This window comes from Microtus ochrogaster, chromosome 10 (assembly GCF_000317375.1).
Source record: "Microtus ochrogaster isolate Prairie Vole_2 chromosome 10, MicOch1.0, whole genome shotgun sequence".
Lineage (NCBI taxonomy): Eukaryota > Metazoa > Chordata > Mammalia > Rodentia > Cricetidae > Microtus > Microtus ochrogaster.
In genome coordinates this window covers 62,613,327-62,630,560 of record NC_022016.1, presented here as the reverse complement: position 1 = coordinate 62,630,560, position 17,234 = coordinate 62,613,327, and positions in this window count along the sequence as shown.

Sequence of the window (17,234 nt, the reverse complement as noted above, 5' to 3'; positions counted from 1 at the left end):
GAGAGAGAGAGAGAGAGAGAGAGAGAGAGAGAGAGAGAGAGGAGGTGGTGAGGCTGTGTGTGTAGCACACAGGGGACCTGTGCAGCACTTGAATGGCTCTGTATCCCGATGGCAGTAGTGACTGCGCACATCTATGCATGTGATCAAATGACATAAGACACACACATTGTGTAGATGTTGCATTCCTGATTTTAATTTGAGCCTTCAGGGGAACTGGGCAAAGAGTCAAGGGACCTCTTTGTATACATTTGACAACTTCCTGTGAATGTCTAATTATTTTAAACTAAAAACTCACCAAAAATAGAACATGTCCTATTTTATAATCAGAAAAGTTATCCTAAGATATTAATCGCCACATGGGTGAAAGTTAAAATATATCTTGTTGGGACCTAAGAGTTACAATCCACACAGAGCTCCTCACATTAGCAGAATTTCTCCCAGGAAGAGACATTGAAGCAGAAACCAATTGGGAGAATTTGGAAAGAAAGCGGAGGAGAAGAAAGGGCATTCTACCTCTTAGCTGTGTGATTTGGGGCAGGTCACTCTGACTCTCTGGGCCCTTCCTTATCTGCAAAGTGGGTTGTTCTATAGATTAGAAGACACAGCACTTGTGAAGAGCATAATGCTCAGTAGAAATGAGTCCCTTCAGTGCTCAGGACCTCCTTCAGCCATGACAGCTGCCCTGGCCTGAGAGCGCCTTATTTTCACCTCCTGGGACCAAGCAGGATAGTTGCATCTGAAGTGACTTAGGAAATTCCCTAAATACTGTCGAATGTACCAGAAACATGTTTTGCTGTTGTTGTTTGGGGGTACACTAATGATAGCAGGAGAGTCACCTGTCAAGAGTGGCCACACAGGTAGGCAGACGCGGTGGGTTGACTGAGGACCCTGGGCAGCGTGGAAGCTCTGCAGTGCCACCAACAGAGAGTCTCCAAGCCACCACATTCAAGGGCATTTCTTTCTTTTGTTTTTTGAGACAGGGTTTCTCTATGTAGCTTTAGAGCCTGTCCTGGAACTTGCTCTGTAGACCAGGCTGGCCTCAAACTTAGAGATCCACCTATCTCTGCCTTCAGAGTGCTGGGATTAAAGGTGTGCGCCACCACCACTGCCCAGCATCAAGGACAATTCTTTTATTCACAGAAGAGAAACCCCCCCAGAACAGGAAGCCTATGCCCCCAAGTTCTCAGGCCTTCCTTTTGGAAATGTATCACCATGGGGAGTGTGGCCAGCTCTGGGGAGTAGCACAGTCTCCGGGAACAGCAGCTGCATTCATGACGTCTCATGGCACCGATTTCTATCACAGAGCTGTTCCTCCGCTTCTCGCTCTTGCCTTAAGCTTCCTCTACCCAGGGCCCTCAGGCTTGGGGGAAGGTCAGCTGTCCACCGCTTGAGTTCCTCCAGTGACAGCAGCCCACCCAGTGCTGGACAGCTCCTGTCGTCGGGAGGCTCGCCGGGCCAGCCAGGTGTGATGGCGCTGACCCAGCCAATCAACCCCACACACAGCCTGTCAGCCCGCCATTTACTTTCCATTCCTGCACCTTTGAAAGACGGAAACATCCTCCTGAGTTCCTTCTTGAAATGCAAATACGGCCACGAACACCTAAAGCCCCAGCGAGAGGAGACCTTGAGGTGGAGTGCAGAGAACCCCAGGCTAAGATCACTATGAAGAGGTGGGGTGCAATGAACGGCAAACCTGGGGGTCTAGTGGTTCAAATGCACAACAGACCTGTCTTCTCAGGTAGTAGGACAGACATTTCTAGAAGAAGGACCCTTTGTTCTCTGAATCTGCATGCTAACTCCTGGGACAACCCTACCCTTAGCCAGGGGTGTCTTCCCTGTACAGATAAAGGAATTCAAAAACTTCTGGTCAAGAAGGCACTGCAAATTCATGTTTGCAGTCCTATGCCAAACTTTTCTGTGGACCAGAAACACGGGGAATGAACCTCAGCCAGGGTGGGACTCCAGCAGCAGGGGACTCTCCAGGCACCTGTTCCTTATGGCCAAGGAGGCTGTGTGAGCTACGTGTGAGACTGTACAAAGCTCACACCTGTTCCGGTACAGGTGTGTGAAGTCCCCACTCTCACCCCAGGACAAGAATATTGAGCCATCTGTTTAAAACCTGATTCCGGAAGAAACTGGAAGAGACCCAGGAGTGCAGAAAGGATCTGCCATCCACAGAACATTAATCCCACTACAGAAAAACTGTAAAAGAAAATTCCAGAACAAAGGGGAAAACAAAATCAATGGCTTGGGAATGACTTCATTACAGACAAAAAGTAAGTCATGGGATTATATGAAGACAACTTCAGAATTAATGCTCAAGCTCCTTGAAGTCCAGAGTAGAGACTGTGAGATGGCTCAGTCGGGGGCATGCTGCCAAGTGCCTGGTGACCGGAATTTGACACTCGCGAATGCACATGGAAGAAGAGAATCAACTCCTATAAGCTGTCGTCCACAAGCATGCTATGGCATACACACACACACTATAAAAAGTCAATAATAACATTCATTATAATAATAATAGTAGATGATAAAGATAGGTAAACAGTAAGCATTTTAAACATTAAACATTTTAAAACACCGACAGTAAGAAATAGTACATGTTTGTACATTATTGAGATAACCTCAGGAGACAGAATAAATCTGATTGGATGTGGTAAAAGGTAGAATTAAATATTTAGAGGCAAGAATTGGAGATTTCGGGCTGGAGAGATGGCTCAGCAGTTAAGAGCATTGTCTGCTCTTCCAAAAGTCCTGAGTTCAATTCCCAGCAACCTCATGGTGGCTCACAACCATCTGTAATGAGGTCCGATGCCCTCTTCTGGCCTGTAGGCATACATACAGACAGAATATTGTATACAAAATAAATAAAATAAATAAAGAATTGGCGATTTCACCCAGGATGCAGCAAGAGTCAAATTATAGGATGCGTAGGAAATAAAGAATATTCTAGGGAAGGTTGGCAGGTAGTAGTGTCAGTGCATAGCCCACATTCCCCTGAGGGACATGAGTAATCATTTGAGGCAGCATCTCTGACCACAAAGCCATGCTCAGTTTTTAAAGGGACAGAGCGCAAAAGCAGACAGTAGAAAAGCTGTTGGGCCAGCAGAGGACATTGCCTCATGGCTCGATGCTCTGGCTTCCTTTGAACTGGTGGGTAAATTATGTAGCCCATTTGGTACTGGGTCCTTGTAGTGGTTTGAATGAAAATGGCCCCCATAGACTCATAGGGAATGGCATCATTATTTGAAAGGTTTAGGATTTGTGGTCTTGTTGGAGTAGGTTTGGTCTATATGGGATATCCTTCTGTATATGTGTTGCTTTTATTGGCTAATGAATAAAGCTGGTTTGGCCTATGGCAGGGCAGAATATAGCCAGGCTGGAAGAGATACAGAGAGAGAGAGAGTAGGCAGAGTTAAGGAGACACCATGTAGCTGCCGAAAGAGAAAGACACAAGAACACAAACTTACCCAGTAGGCCACAACCTCGTGGCGATGCACAGAATAATAAAAATGGGTTAATTTAATATGTAAGAATAAGTTGATAAAAAGCCTGAGCTAATAGGACAAACAGTATTGTAATTAATGTAGTTTCTGTGTGATTATTCGGGTCTGAGCAGTTGGGAAACAAGCGAGCAGTTTCCACCTACAGTGGCCTTGTTAGAGAAAGGGTGTCACTGGGGGTGAGCTTTCAGGTTTCAAATGTTCAAGCCAGGCCCAGTGTCAGTCTCTCTTCCTGCTGCCTGCTGATCTGGATGTAGAACTCTCAGCCACTTCTCCAGCCCCATGTCTGCCTACACACCACGTTTCCAGTCATGATGATAAGGGTCTAAACCTCTGAAACCTTAAGCCAGCCCCATTTAAAAGTTTTCCTTTAAAAGAGTTACTGCGGTCATGGCGTCTCCTCACAGCAATAGAAACCCTAAGATATTCCTTATTCTTATCTTGGCAGATTACAGTCTCAGTTGTATCCGGCAACATCTTGCTCATGTCTTTTGTTAGTCTTTTTTTTTCTTTCTTATGGGGCCTCTTAATGTGTTTCCCATGTTCATCCCTTGAATAAACCACTTACATGCAAATCCTTGTCCCAGGATTTGCTTTTGGAAACTGAAAGAGAGACAAAAAGAAAATGAACCACAGCTTAACCAAGATGCAACTTTCTCCTGGAGTGCTCTGGCCTTATATAGTTGAAGACTAAGACAACTGCATAAAGTCTTCTAACGCATGCACCTCGCGGACCATAAAGGCTGCCCCAACGACAGCCTTTTCATGCATCTTTCAAACAGATAAGAGAGGACCAAGCCAAGGACTGGCACCCTCCTTTACATTAAAGATGCTCCCATAAGGTTCCTGTCTGTATTCAGTCTAGAACTATTTCTTGCCCACAGATATTTCAGTGGAAGATTCCAAAGTGTGGAGAAATGTTGTGTCTAATTAAAAGAGTTTTTATTTGTTAAGGAAAAAGGAGGCTGGCTCTTGGGAGGCAAGTGGCATTGTATGGCCCGAGCAGCTCAGATACACAGATTGACAGGTGCGTGGAGAGGTTCCAGAATGGAGGGGCTGCCAGAGAAGCAAGATTAAAGCAGCAAAGACTAAGACTTTGCCAGGATTAAAGGAGGATTTGAAATGCGTACTCAAGGATGAACACGAAAAAGAAAAGTAAACCTACACTTGGCCTGAAGAAGCTGTCAGAAGCCGTCCAGGACCGCGTTACTTCATTCTGCATGCGGACCCTTGGTACAGCCCTGCACTGGAGCCCCTCAGACTCCTGAGCACAACTGCCCACCTCTCAGTTCTGAGCTCGGATGTCCCCTGGAAGACTGAAATCAGCTGCCCCAGAGAGAGAACACACATCTCCCTTAAACTCTCCAAACCAGAGCGCCCACTTTCAAGAGCTGCAAGCACTAGGCTGTGTTGTAAGAGTGAGTCACTGGCTGGAAGGCGCTTGCTCTCTGGGATGAAAGCAGGACTTGGAAGCGGTGGAGTTCGTTGGCGCCAACTCTCAACTGTATCCCTGTGGGAAATGATTTAACTTCTCCCACTCAGGGTAATCCAGAGCTAGACCTGAGAGGACGGCTGTGAAAGCCGTCTGCCAAAAGTGTGCCTCCCCTTCCCAGGAGCAGGATGACCTGACCCACAGTCTCCAGAGCCCTTCCTTTCTTGGAAGTAACAAGAGCGAGACCTCTGGCTACAGATTTCCCAGCTGCCTGGCCTCTCCCCTTCCTGGAAGGTCTCTACCGCCACCTAGTGTCCACCATTTGTCTCTGCAGGTCAATCTTTCTGGGGAGGATTGCTTGATTCCAAAATGGCCTTAAGAAGAGCTCCTCTGTGAGATGGAGCCAAGGACACATTAACTGTCTTAACATTCACTGTCCGGCCTGCCAACAACTACTCTCTTCTGCCCTCCAGCCCCCACTATGTGCCAGCCTCACTGTGCGTCCTGAGGACAGAGAGCAGAAGGTAAGGACCTGTGTCTTCAATATTACTCCCCTTCTGGTCCTTAAGTTCTGTGTGTCCTTATTCCTTATCTGGAAAAATGGAGGAGGAAACACAGAAAATGGTGTTTATTTGAGGTTTCTAAGATGAGAAATAGAGGTAAGATTTGGTTTCAGAGCCTGTTTCTGCAAGTGCAAGGCTCTAAAAAGTTTATTTGGTTTTTCTTTATTTATTTGTGTCTGTGATGTGTGTGTGTGTTTGTGTGTGTTTGCATGCACAAGTGCAGCACACATGCGGAAGCCAAAGGACAGCTTGCAGAAGTCAGTTCTGTCCTATGTTGAGGGCTCAGGGGCGGAACTCAGATCATCCGGCCTGCTGGCAGGAGCTTTTACCCTTTACTTGGTGAGTCGTTTCTCTGGCCCAAATCTAAGGATTTGTTTTCCATAGCTGCATTTAGCACACACTAGGCATTGGGACGCTCTGTGGGCTGTCCTGTGTGTTAGAGTCTTTTGAAGTCATGAAGCAAAGAGGCCACTGAGCAGGGTCAGGAAACCCACACCCAGGATCAAGTTCTGTCATAAGAACTGGCTAAGTAATTTTAGTGACCCTCAGTGGACTTCAGCAGCACCAGGAAAAAAAGAATTGAGTAAGGGGTCTCAAAGGTTCCCATAGGGCTGGAGAGATGGCTTAGAGGTTAAGAGCACTGACTGCTCTTCCAGAGGTCCTGAGTTCAATTCCCAGCACCCACATGGTGGCTCACAGCCATCTGTAATGAGATCTGGTGCCCTCTTCTGGCCAGTAAGCATGCAGACAGACAGAACACTGTACATATAATAAATCTTTAAAAAAAAGATTCCCATAAACACTAACATTGAACAGTTAAGGTAGTGGTCTCCAAGGCTATTGCCAGCACAAGCCCTGGATTTGTCATTGAATAGCTGTACCACTGTGGGTAAGTTATTCATCTTGGCTACATTTTCCTCTCTTCAAAATAAGAATATGAAAGTTGCGTTTATAAGCACCTCTGCAAGCTGTTTGGTTCGTAATAGGTGGCAATTTGTGTTCATCTTTTAAAATATATTGACTCCGTACACCTCCTAATTCTTTTTGTTAAGTCCCCGAATCCGATCATGTGAAAGTCTGGAGCATTACATGCAGGATTGTGTTAACTCCTGTAAGGTAAGTCTGCAGCACCATCACACACAGAGCTGCAGACAAAGCAGCTGTTAGAGTCATTTGTCTGACACACGCATTCCGCACTGATCACCCAGATTTACAATGTCAATAAAATTTGACATTTCTAAGGCGAAGTGAATCCAAAGAGCATTGTTCTATCCTAAGTTCCATGGCAATAATATGCAGACTCGGGTCCTAAACCAGGCTACTATAGGGTACAGTTTGTGAAGCTGGGAACTAGACCAACCAATACTCGCAGACGGCCCTAATATGAGCCAGGTTCTAAGTAGGTTTTCACATAGGTAAGTCAAAATACAGCGTGTATTGGCAAAGGGAAAAGGTACCAGGCCTTTGCTGGGATACAAATGACAGGTACCAGGCTAGGGAGATAATTTAACAAGGTCCTTGAAATCACAAGGACCTAAGTTCCATCTTCAGAACCCAGATAAGTACGAGCAGTGTGGTTCTAGGGAGCTGGAGATAGGTGGGTGGAGCTTGCTGACCAGCTAGCCTAGCCCACTTGGCAAGCTCCAAGCCATCAGGAGTTCCTGTCTCAAGACAGTGCTACTAGTGATAATACTACAAAGAGAAAAAGTGAAAAATGGCAGATAGGGCCTGAAGAGGAGTCCCTCAGTCTGTCCCATGGCCTCTCACACATGAACACACACATGAACACACACAAACACAGAAGCCTCCACACACCTTGCCGTGTGGGGGAACACAGCCTCTTCCCTCAGAGTTTCAGGCTGCAGAGCAGCTTAGGAGAGCAGAACTTCCTTGGAAGATGTAAGATCTGGTGTCTATGCTGTGCTGTGCAGTGGTCAGGAAGACGTGAGATCAGGGGTCTATGCTGTACCACACAGTGGTCAGGAAGATGTGGATCTGATGTCTACACTGCACCACACAGTGGTCAGGAAGATGTGAGATCTGGTGTCTACACTGCACTGTACAGTGGTCAGGAAGATATGAGATCTAGTGTCTATGCTGCACCATACAGTGGTCAGGAAAACGTGAAATCTGGCATTTACACTGTACTGTACAGTGGTCAGGAAGACGTGAGATCTGGCGTCTACACTGCACTGTATAGCGGTCAGGAAGCACCAGCGCTCTGGAACATTTTAACAGTGGTCAGCTTGATTTTATTTGCTTTTAACTAATTTAAACTTGAATAGTCCCTTATAGCTGATGGCCGCATATAGCAGTTCTGGCTCCATAGGTTGATGAGCATCCTCCTGCAGAAACCAGAAAGTACCTGAGATGGGATAAATTGGAACTGGAGGTTTGCAGGAATTCTGTAAGCTCATATTCACAGCATCATGGCCACTGCATGCTTGGAGATTTCCTTTGCTCAGCAGGTGCCCCAACTATAGCCTTCTTCTGACCCGTACCCACACAGTCATGGCATCTGAGATAGCAAGGTGAACTCAGACTTTAAGGCCCAGTGCAGACACCATGATTATCCCCCCATTCTTAGTTCTTTTCCCTCAGATCATCTGCTGGCAGGATTTTGTCTGCGTAGCTGTGTTTACTTAGAGAACTTATGATGTCATTTGTATCTATTTGCCTCCCTAACTTGACAAGTATCCTCTACACACATAGACAGGGCTTTTTGCTTCCTGTCTCCAGGACCAGGCACACAATGCTGCTCAACAAATCAGCCAATCAAACATACCAGAAGTCATGGGCTTTACACAAATCTAGCCTTGCCAGAAGAGGGAGGGAGGGCTAGCTAGCAACTAGGATGCCTGGCTTCTGCTCCTACCTCATGCCAAGTTGCTGTGCGACTGTGGGGAAACTGTGTCCCCTCTCTGAGCCTGAGGCCATTGGAAAGGGTCATTTCTAAGGCAAGCATCAAGGTCCTCTGCAGACAGGGCCTTGAGAGAGCCTTGCCTTGTAACTTGAGCAGGCAGAGATGGAGACCCTGGAGGAGGCTTCTGGGAGCAGTGGCTGGAACTGGCCATCACCCAAGGGCAAACCGCCTGGAAATGAAGCTGAGACGATGGGGCTCTGCTCCTGGGAAACGCCGTGTGTCAGCTGTTGCTGCTGGGTGACTGGGCCAGGAGAGCTCCAGAGATCCAGAGCCCTAGTCAGGGAGAGGCCACAAACACCACAGAGGGAGGAACTCAGGGAAGGAGTGGGTGGGAGTGGAGCATAGAACCATCCGCGTGAGGAAAACAGAAAAAAAAAACAACCCAGTCCTCATTCAGAAAGCCGTTTCTGCCAGACAGCCGCTCAACTACACACCACACTCCCTCACCTACCCAACCACTTATGCTCAGGTTTCCTGGGGGAGGGGCTCTGGGAGCATTCGAAGAAGGAATGTAGGGGCTGGGGACATAATTACCTGGCACAGAGTTTTCCTAGGAAGTTGGAGACCTGACATTCCACTCTGAACTGGGGAGGAAGAAAAAGAAGAGGAAAGGAAAGAAGTGTATATGGGGGGGAAATAGAAGGTAAGACACTGGGGCCTAAGGTGGGAGATTCACCCCTTCGAGGTCACACTTGGGAGTCACTGGCAAGCCTGTAACTCAAGACCACCACTCTCTCAATAGCACAGAGCCGTGCTGACGAATGGGCAGCCTTGACTCACTGCTAGGAGTCGAGGCCTGGACAGGGTGGGCCAGTCCAGGCAGCTGCAGCTTCACTTACAGACAAGGAGAGAAGATTTCGGGTCCTCCTGGACTCTCGAGGAACATGCCCCCTCGCACTGTTTTTGTAGCATACAGGGTTTCACTATGTAACTGACCTGGCCTCAGATTTACAGAAATCTACCTGCCTTACCTGCCAGAGACTCCTAAGAGCTGAGACTAAAGTTGTGTGCATTACCACATCTGGCTGGACACCACCTCTTGTTGGACTCGGGGAACTGGAAAAGCCATTCATCTTTTAGGGTTCTATTCATAAAACAGAGGCAAAGGTGCTGCTCAGAGCTGTCATGGGGGTGAGGTGTAGTGAGGTGTGTAATTGTGCCTAAGGCCTCAACTGGTGTGTGAAGAAGGAGGAAAAGACCGCATGTCAGCAGTTTATAGGCCCAACACTCATAGCTAGGCTGTGAAATTCTGTGGAATACTCGGGAGTTCTCAGAACACTAGGCCAGACAAGATAGCTGTCATTCCAAGACGTAGAAACAAAAATACACCACCCTGTAACTGCACCTGAGTCCTAACAGTCAAGAACACTGGGTAAGCCAGGCGGTGGTGGCGCACGCCTTTAATCCCAGCACTTGGGAGGCAGAGGCAGGTGGATCTCTGTGAGTTCGAGACCAGCCTGGTCTACAAGAGCTAGTTCCAGGACAGGCTCCAAAACCACAGAGAAACCCTGTCTCGAAAAACAAAACAAAACAAACAAACAAACAAAAAAAAAAAAGAACACTGGGTAAAATCATTAAAATGGTCAAACACCCCCCTCCCTCGAGCAACAATTGGTAGAGTCCCAAGTACTCTACCAATTACAGCCTCGGCCCTGCTTCATTCTTCCCTCTCTTAATAGGAATGAAAAAGACCACTACCTGCAGAGTTGCCCCTGCCCACTGCCAGCACATGCTCCCATGGTGTGCCACGGCCTTGGAACAGTGTTGGGTCATTCAGTTTTGCATCCAGGATGTGTTTCTGGGGAGCCTTGTTGTGGGATGTTCACAAAGATGTAAATGGTGGAAGCTCAGCTTGGACTATGTAATAGTGGAGAAATAGATAGACACACACACAGTTTCTGTCACAAGATCTTTTCTTTAAATTATACAGTGGGTGACTTACTACCCTGGGAACGAGGGAAACTGAGCCCCTGTAAAATTTGGGCAGGAGCTTTCATGGTCAGTGAACGAAATGAGGACAAGGAGAGAGAAGTATCTGTGGAAACCTGGCTGGACACCAGTCTTTAGTTCATTCCCCACAGGCCCCCTGCTGGTACAGCACTCTGGCTCCCAGTTTGAAGACAAGGAAACAAGCCCACAGAGGTGAGTGTGGTGGGGCTGTGAAGCAGAACTGTCCCCTCATCCCCTAGTTGGCCTACCCAGGCTGTAGGCACCCCGCCTTTCCCAGGAAGCAGGGATGAGCAAAGCAAGACCACCCTGTACAGGAAACTCCACTGCCTCAACGCAGCCTCCTCTACCCCAGACATAACCCACAGACTAAGATGAAATGTCCATTCTGAGGAAAGCACTCTTGCCTGTCATGAAGTCTAATTTTGCGAAGAAACTGGGGCCAGAGCAGGTGAATCCTTGCTTTTCTCTGGACCTCCTCCTATGGATGGGAAGCCAGCGTCTTCTAATTTTCAAGGCACAAGGATGAGCCTGTGTTAAGGGGTGACCCAGAGGTAGTTATGCCAGCCTTTGGTGTATGAATTTATGCCGCCGATCTTAGGAAATGCTACAGAGAGGATTTTTTTCTTTTTTCACTTCGAGTTATTAAAGATTTTAATTTTCAAGCACTTGCCAGCACACCATAGGCTTCTTCTCTCCACGAGGAGAAGGGACGATAAGCATGAGTGGGGATGTTAGGGAACATCTCCTGTCAGAGAACAGGCAAACTGGGATTTTTGCCATTAATATTTATGTGATCTGTGACTACTTGTGTCAGGGCGACCAGAGGATCTTGTTGAAAATACACCCTGGACTGTACTGAGTCAGGAGTTGGTGAAGTGAGACCCTGGAATCTGCATTTTCCATCAGGCCTCTGAGATGACGCTTTGGCTTCAGAGTGTGATTGTCACAACTGTTTTAATCCTCTCTGTCATACCAAGGGACACCTCAGATACACACAGCCAAGGATAGACCCTCAAAGAAGATAAGTAGAAGATTCCACTTCCGTTTCCTGATTTTCTGCCATATGGAGGCTAAGGGCATGCTAGCTGAGGATGGGGTAAAGCCAGACCCCCACATCTTGGTTCTACACCTCTGAGGTAATGTTAGAACCTCAATAATGCATAGACATTGGAATCAGACAGACTCCCACCCGCATCACCTCCAAAACTTTCTGGGTGTGTTCCTACTAGATCTTCTGACAGAATCTATTAACAGATGGAAATGCATAGTGGATTCTCAACTGGTTAAACTTTCAAGTTGGAAGAACTGAGTTAGAGCCTGGATCTAATTGATATGATGCGTGTAATAAAAGTTAAGCCCCCTAACCTCTCCAGGGCTTTGTTGTCCCCTCTATAAAACTATCTCTCAACTTAGAGATTTGAGAACACCAAGCAGAGTGCTGTGAAAGCCAACTTGTTCACAGAGTGCTGGGTACATGCTCTTTCTTCAGCTAGGTCATCCTTGCTAGTGGTTCTTCTCAGTGTCATGGGAACTGTCTCTGACTGTGCTGGAAACATGCTAAATATTTCCTATGAAGCATGAAGTTTGAATTGGAATACTGAATATAAACCCTAGGTCTCAGGGTGCTCCAGAGAACAGAATCAATAGGAAATATGGGTTAGACATTGTCCTCTCTGTCATATCAAAGAACACCTCAGCCACACACAGCAAAGGTTAAACCTCCCTCCAAAAAAAGATAAAAATTCCACCTCTATTTCCTGAATGCCTGCAACATGCTAGCTAAGGGTGAGTGAAGCCAGGCCCCCTATCTTGGTGATAGATAGATAGATAGATAGATAGATAGATAGATAGATAGATAGATAGATAGATGATAGATAGATAGATGTAGAGAAGGTCTTGGAAGCTGAAGAGTTCCGCACTCTGCTATGTAATATCTGGAGAGAGGAATGCTTCTTGCGTAGCTCACAGTCTTACAACCCCAAGAGCTGAGGTGACTTCAGTCCAGACCTGTAAGTGTGAGGAGCAGGGACACTGAAACTGGAGAGCATCAGTGTCCCAGGACAGACAGTGGATAGGAGAGCTGAAACAACCTTCCTCTGCCTTCCAGGTCTCTTCTGACCCTCAACAACATGTATGCAGCCCAGTCAGTGAAGTGAATGGTTCAGTCAATCCATCAGTCTCAATACTGGTCTCTTCAGGGAATACCCTTAGAGACACACCCAGGAATAATACTCAACCAGTTAAGCAGATGTCCCATAGGCCATCAAGTTAACATATAACATTGGCTGTCATAAGCAGGTTTGTGCCACAGGGAGAGAAAAAAACAAAACAAAACAAGTAACAACAACAAAACAAAAAACCTAAGCAAAAAGCACACACAGAGATACACATAGCTACTGACTGGGGATTGCCACAGGGAGGCAGCATGGAATTCTAAACAAACCATTAGGCAGCGGTCAGGAATTGAATGCACTTCTGCAGCAAATTACCACCAGCTCAGAAGCTAAACCCACAAGTCTGAGTTCTGTGTGTCAGGAATCAATGCTGGCACTTTCCAGGGCTGGAGTCCCCTCTGCACTTGGCTGGGAAGGGATCTTGTGGTTTTGGCAGAATTCGGTTCCTCCCGTTGCAGGATTGACAGCTCAGGTTTCTTTGTTGGCTGTCAGGGAGGCCACCCTCAACTCTGCGCCTTGCTTTGGAGGTCTCCCACCACAGGCAGCCCAGCACGGGGCACCTTGCTTCTTCAAAACCAACAAAGGAGTAGCAGAGGCTCTGAAAGATGGGGCCATGCTTTCAGTTGATAGGACTTTGCTACCCCTCTACCCTACTGCCTGAGCTGATTCTACCAGTTAGAAGCAAGTCGTAGGCCACAGGTACACTAATGTGGAAGGAACTACGCAAGCCACAATTGTAGAAGAGAGGGAGATGGTAGGAGATTAGCTCACTGCAGGAGCGGAGGCAAACCTTTTAGGGGATTTTACTGGCAAAACTACCAAGCATACTTGGGCATAGTAAGCCCTAGAATTATATATATGTGTGTGTGTGTATGTGTGTGTGTGTGTGTGTTTATATATACATATATACACTTATATGTATATATAAATAAACTATTTTGCTTAATTTAGGAGAAAGCCTAGTAAGAGCCAGCAGCAAGTGGGATTAAATAGCGCTATAGGAATAGAATCCGGAATTTCAATTTCCACCATATTCCCACTTTTGCTAGCTCTGCTTAATGTCATGACTTTGGGGACAAGAGATATAATAAGCTTGAGTAACATCTAGAAGCAGTAGCTTGGGGGTACATTTGAATGTCTTAGGATAACTACAAAATAAATCCAACATTCAAGGCTGTTGGATTCTCTGCCCCAACTGTCCTAGTTAGGATTTCTATTGCTGTGAAGAGATGCCATGACTACGGCAACTCTTACAAAGGAAAACATTTAACTGGGGCTGGCTTACAGTTCAGAAGTTCAGTCCATTACCATCATGGTGAGGAACATGGCACTGTTCAGGTAGATGTGGTGCTTGGCTACGTCTTGATCAGGAGTCAACAGGAAGTGGATTGTGACACTGAGTGAAGCATAAAGAAAAAGACACCTCAAGCCCGCCCCCACAGTGACACGCTTTCTTCAGCAAAGCCACACCCACTCCAACAAAGCCATACGTCCCAATAAATAGTACCTTATGAGCAATTGGGGTCAATTATACTCAAACTACCACACCAAGCAAGTATTTTTCCCTCTTTTCTTGCCTTTGCCCCCTCATAGTCGATGCCCCACCAAAGAGGACCTTTGGTATTTCCAGGTGGCGCTTGCCTTCTTTTACATAGCCTCCACCAGGAATGCCCTTTCTTTTCTGTCCTCGGAAAATAAACACAATTGATTGTCCTTTGAATCTCCTCTCAGAGGTCACCTTTCCCCAGAAAGCAGCAACAGAACCTCTAACTCCTGTTGGCAGAACGAATTGCTCCCTCCCATTCTACTCCTAGAGCCACACCGTCTCGAACACAGTTCTTCTCATATGTGCGATACTTGTTTTTTTTCATATGTGTGAGTCCTGCTTTTTCTATGACATGAGGACCTTAAAGTGGGATTGTTAGAAAGATGTGAAATTAATTTGGCTTAAACAAATCTATCATGCCAGCTGGCCCTGTCAAAAGACTGCCACAGCCTCCCGCTGAGGCGAGACACCAACAGGGCTAATGAGAGTATTTATTTCAAAGCAGATGCCTCTGGAAGCTCATTGCAAGTCAAGGAAAGGCTAGCTCAATCCCCACCCAATTACAGTCTCCTTTGTAGCTCCCCGAGAGGTTTGCCCCATTCAGGAAATCTTTACCAACTGATTGAGCAGAACTGGGCTGTCATTCAACAATGGTAATTGATGTCTACCCAAGGCTCACCCCATAATAAGAGCTCAGGTTCAGAGATGGCAAGACAACAAGAAAGGGGCGTGAATAATCACCAGCCCATTCTGGAACCTAAAACAGCCCAATTCAAAGCCAGACTTAGTTACTTACTGACCATTTGCTCTTGACCAAGTAAGTGATTTAACTTCCAGGACATCACTTTCCCTAGGGTAAACAGGAAATAAAAAACCAGCAGCTTCACATGGATGATGTAAGATACATAGCCTGGCATCCTGCAGGAGGTCATCAAACTTCAGTGGCCCGACCCTTTAACTTTTCCAAGAGAACTGGTATTACAGGTGCTACCACTGTAGCACATTACACTGTACACTGTACATTACACACTGATGCTATGATCGCCCTATAACATTAGAACGTGCAAGGAAAGCGTTGCACGGGGGAGGGGCAGCTCCCATCAGAGGAGGAGCGGGAGCTGGAGGAGATACTCCCTAGCAGGAAGGGGACTGCAGCACAAAGGCAGCCTCCTCCTACTCCTCGTCTGTATCTTTGCCTGTTTCCAAGCAAGGCAGCTTCTGTGCCCTGAAGTTAGCTCAGGGATAAAACAATCTCTTCCTTCTGTGACAGATGACTGACATTTTTATTTTCATGCCATACTGGAGAAAGTGCCTTCTCTCTCAGCCAGAAATATGAAATAACCCAATTTCAGCTGAGTTAACGCTGAGAATGGAAATGCACGGGATCTCCAGATTTTGACTCTAGCAAGTGAGTCTTGCCCTAGTGCGTGTGATACATCTTAAAAAATGCGTTAGATGGAACGTGACACTGGGAGATTGAGACACGCGTATAACCGGGAGTCATATGGCTGCCGTAGGAACACCTGGGATCCCCTGGTGTTACTATAGCCACTCTTCCATGATCTTAATAACTTTGATTTCTCAAATCTCAAAAGGTTAGTCCCAGAAGATCTTTCAAGGATGAATCCCTGATGGAGACATTAAGGCTCCGACACAGCCGAGACCTCTTTAAGATCACAGAGCAAAATCCTTAACTTCCAACTCTGGAGTGCAGACCTCTATGCTTCTGACCCAATGTTCTTGCTTCTGTACTATAGTTACTCCCAAGAGACTGGAAAGTTTACAGGGGGTCTTTACAGAGTTTACACTGCAGTCATGGGTGCGCATTCAAGTAAGACACCTTCCGTTTGGGTCCAAGAGGCTGCTCTAAATAAGACCAACACTAAAATCTCCTGGGCTTTTGGCAATCTTCCCAATACTAGGACCCTGAAGGTGTTAGAAATGGACTCCAAGAGTAAGAAATGAATTTCAGGTATTTATCTAGTCTAACTCCCTTTCTACAAACAAATTCTCGAACATATTCAGTAGGGTATCCAGGCCTTCTGAGGGAATGTGTGCCATTGTTTGACCACACCTCTACACTTCAGTGAGCAGAACTCTGTTCCTCTGACCTCTCTATTGGGAGGAAGGGAAAGGGGGAAATGGCGCTCACTCGCTGAGCACACACCATGCACCTTGGATAAATCATTTCTTGGGTAGTGGTTAGTTTGTCAACTTGACACAACCTCAAATCATCTAGGAGGACAGCCTCAGTGAGGACCTGCCTGGGAGAGGTTGGTCTGTGAGCATGTCATCACTGACTCAATGTGGGAAGATGCAGCCTGGAGACCCAGGGAGGCACCATCGCCTGGTTCTGAGCCCTGACCCACTGAAGAGCAGAGAAAGCTGGATGAGAGCTGTACATATACACACTCATTTCTTTCCGCCCTTGGCTGTGGGTGTGCTGTGACTAGCTGCTTCAGGTTCCCCCAGTAATGGAGTGGGGACTGCGAGCTAAAATAAGCCCATTTTCCACTAAGTTGCTTTTTGTCAGGGTCTTTATCACAGCCACAGAAACAGAACTGGGACCACTCACTTCGCTTTTATAGAGTAGAGGTCTTACAGGTTGGTACTCTTATCTAAAGCATCAGGGAACAGAAGTCTCAGACTTCAGAGTTTCTTGCATGATGTAGGTGGGTCTTCTATCTATCTGTTGCTTTCATTGGTTAATTAATAAAGAAAACTGCTTGGCCTGATAGGTCAGAACATAGGTAGGCGGGGAAGACAGAACAGAATGCTGGGAGGAAGAAGGCAGTGAGGCAGATGCCATAGCTCTCCTCTCCGAGATGGACGCAGGTTAGAATCTTCCCGGTAAGCCACAACCTCGTGGTGCTACACACATTAATAGAAATGGGTTACTCAAGATGTGAGAGTTAGCCAGTAAGAGGCTAGAGCTAATGGGCCAAGCAGTGTTTAAATGAATACAATTTGTGTGTTGTTATTTCGGGCGTAAAGCTAGCTATGTGGGAGCCGGGCAAGAAGAAAAGCAGTCCTGTTTGCCTCATCACTACACTTGCATTTTAGAATATTTGTATGGACTTTCCTGGTTGGGTATCCTTAACCCAAAACTGTTGTGGAATAGAATGTTTGTTCAACTATGTAAA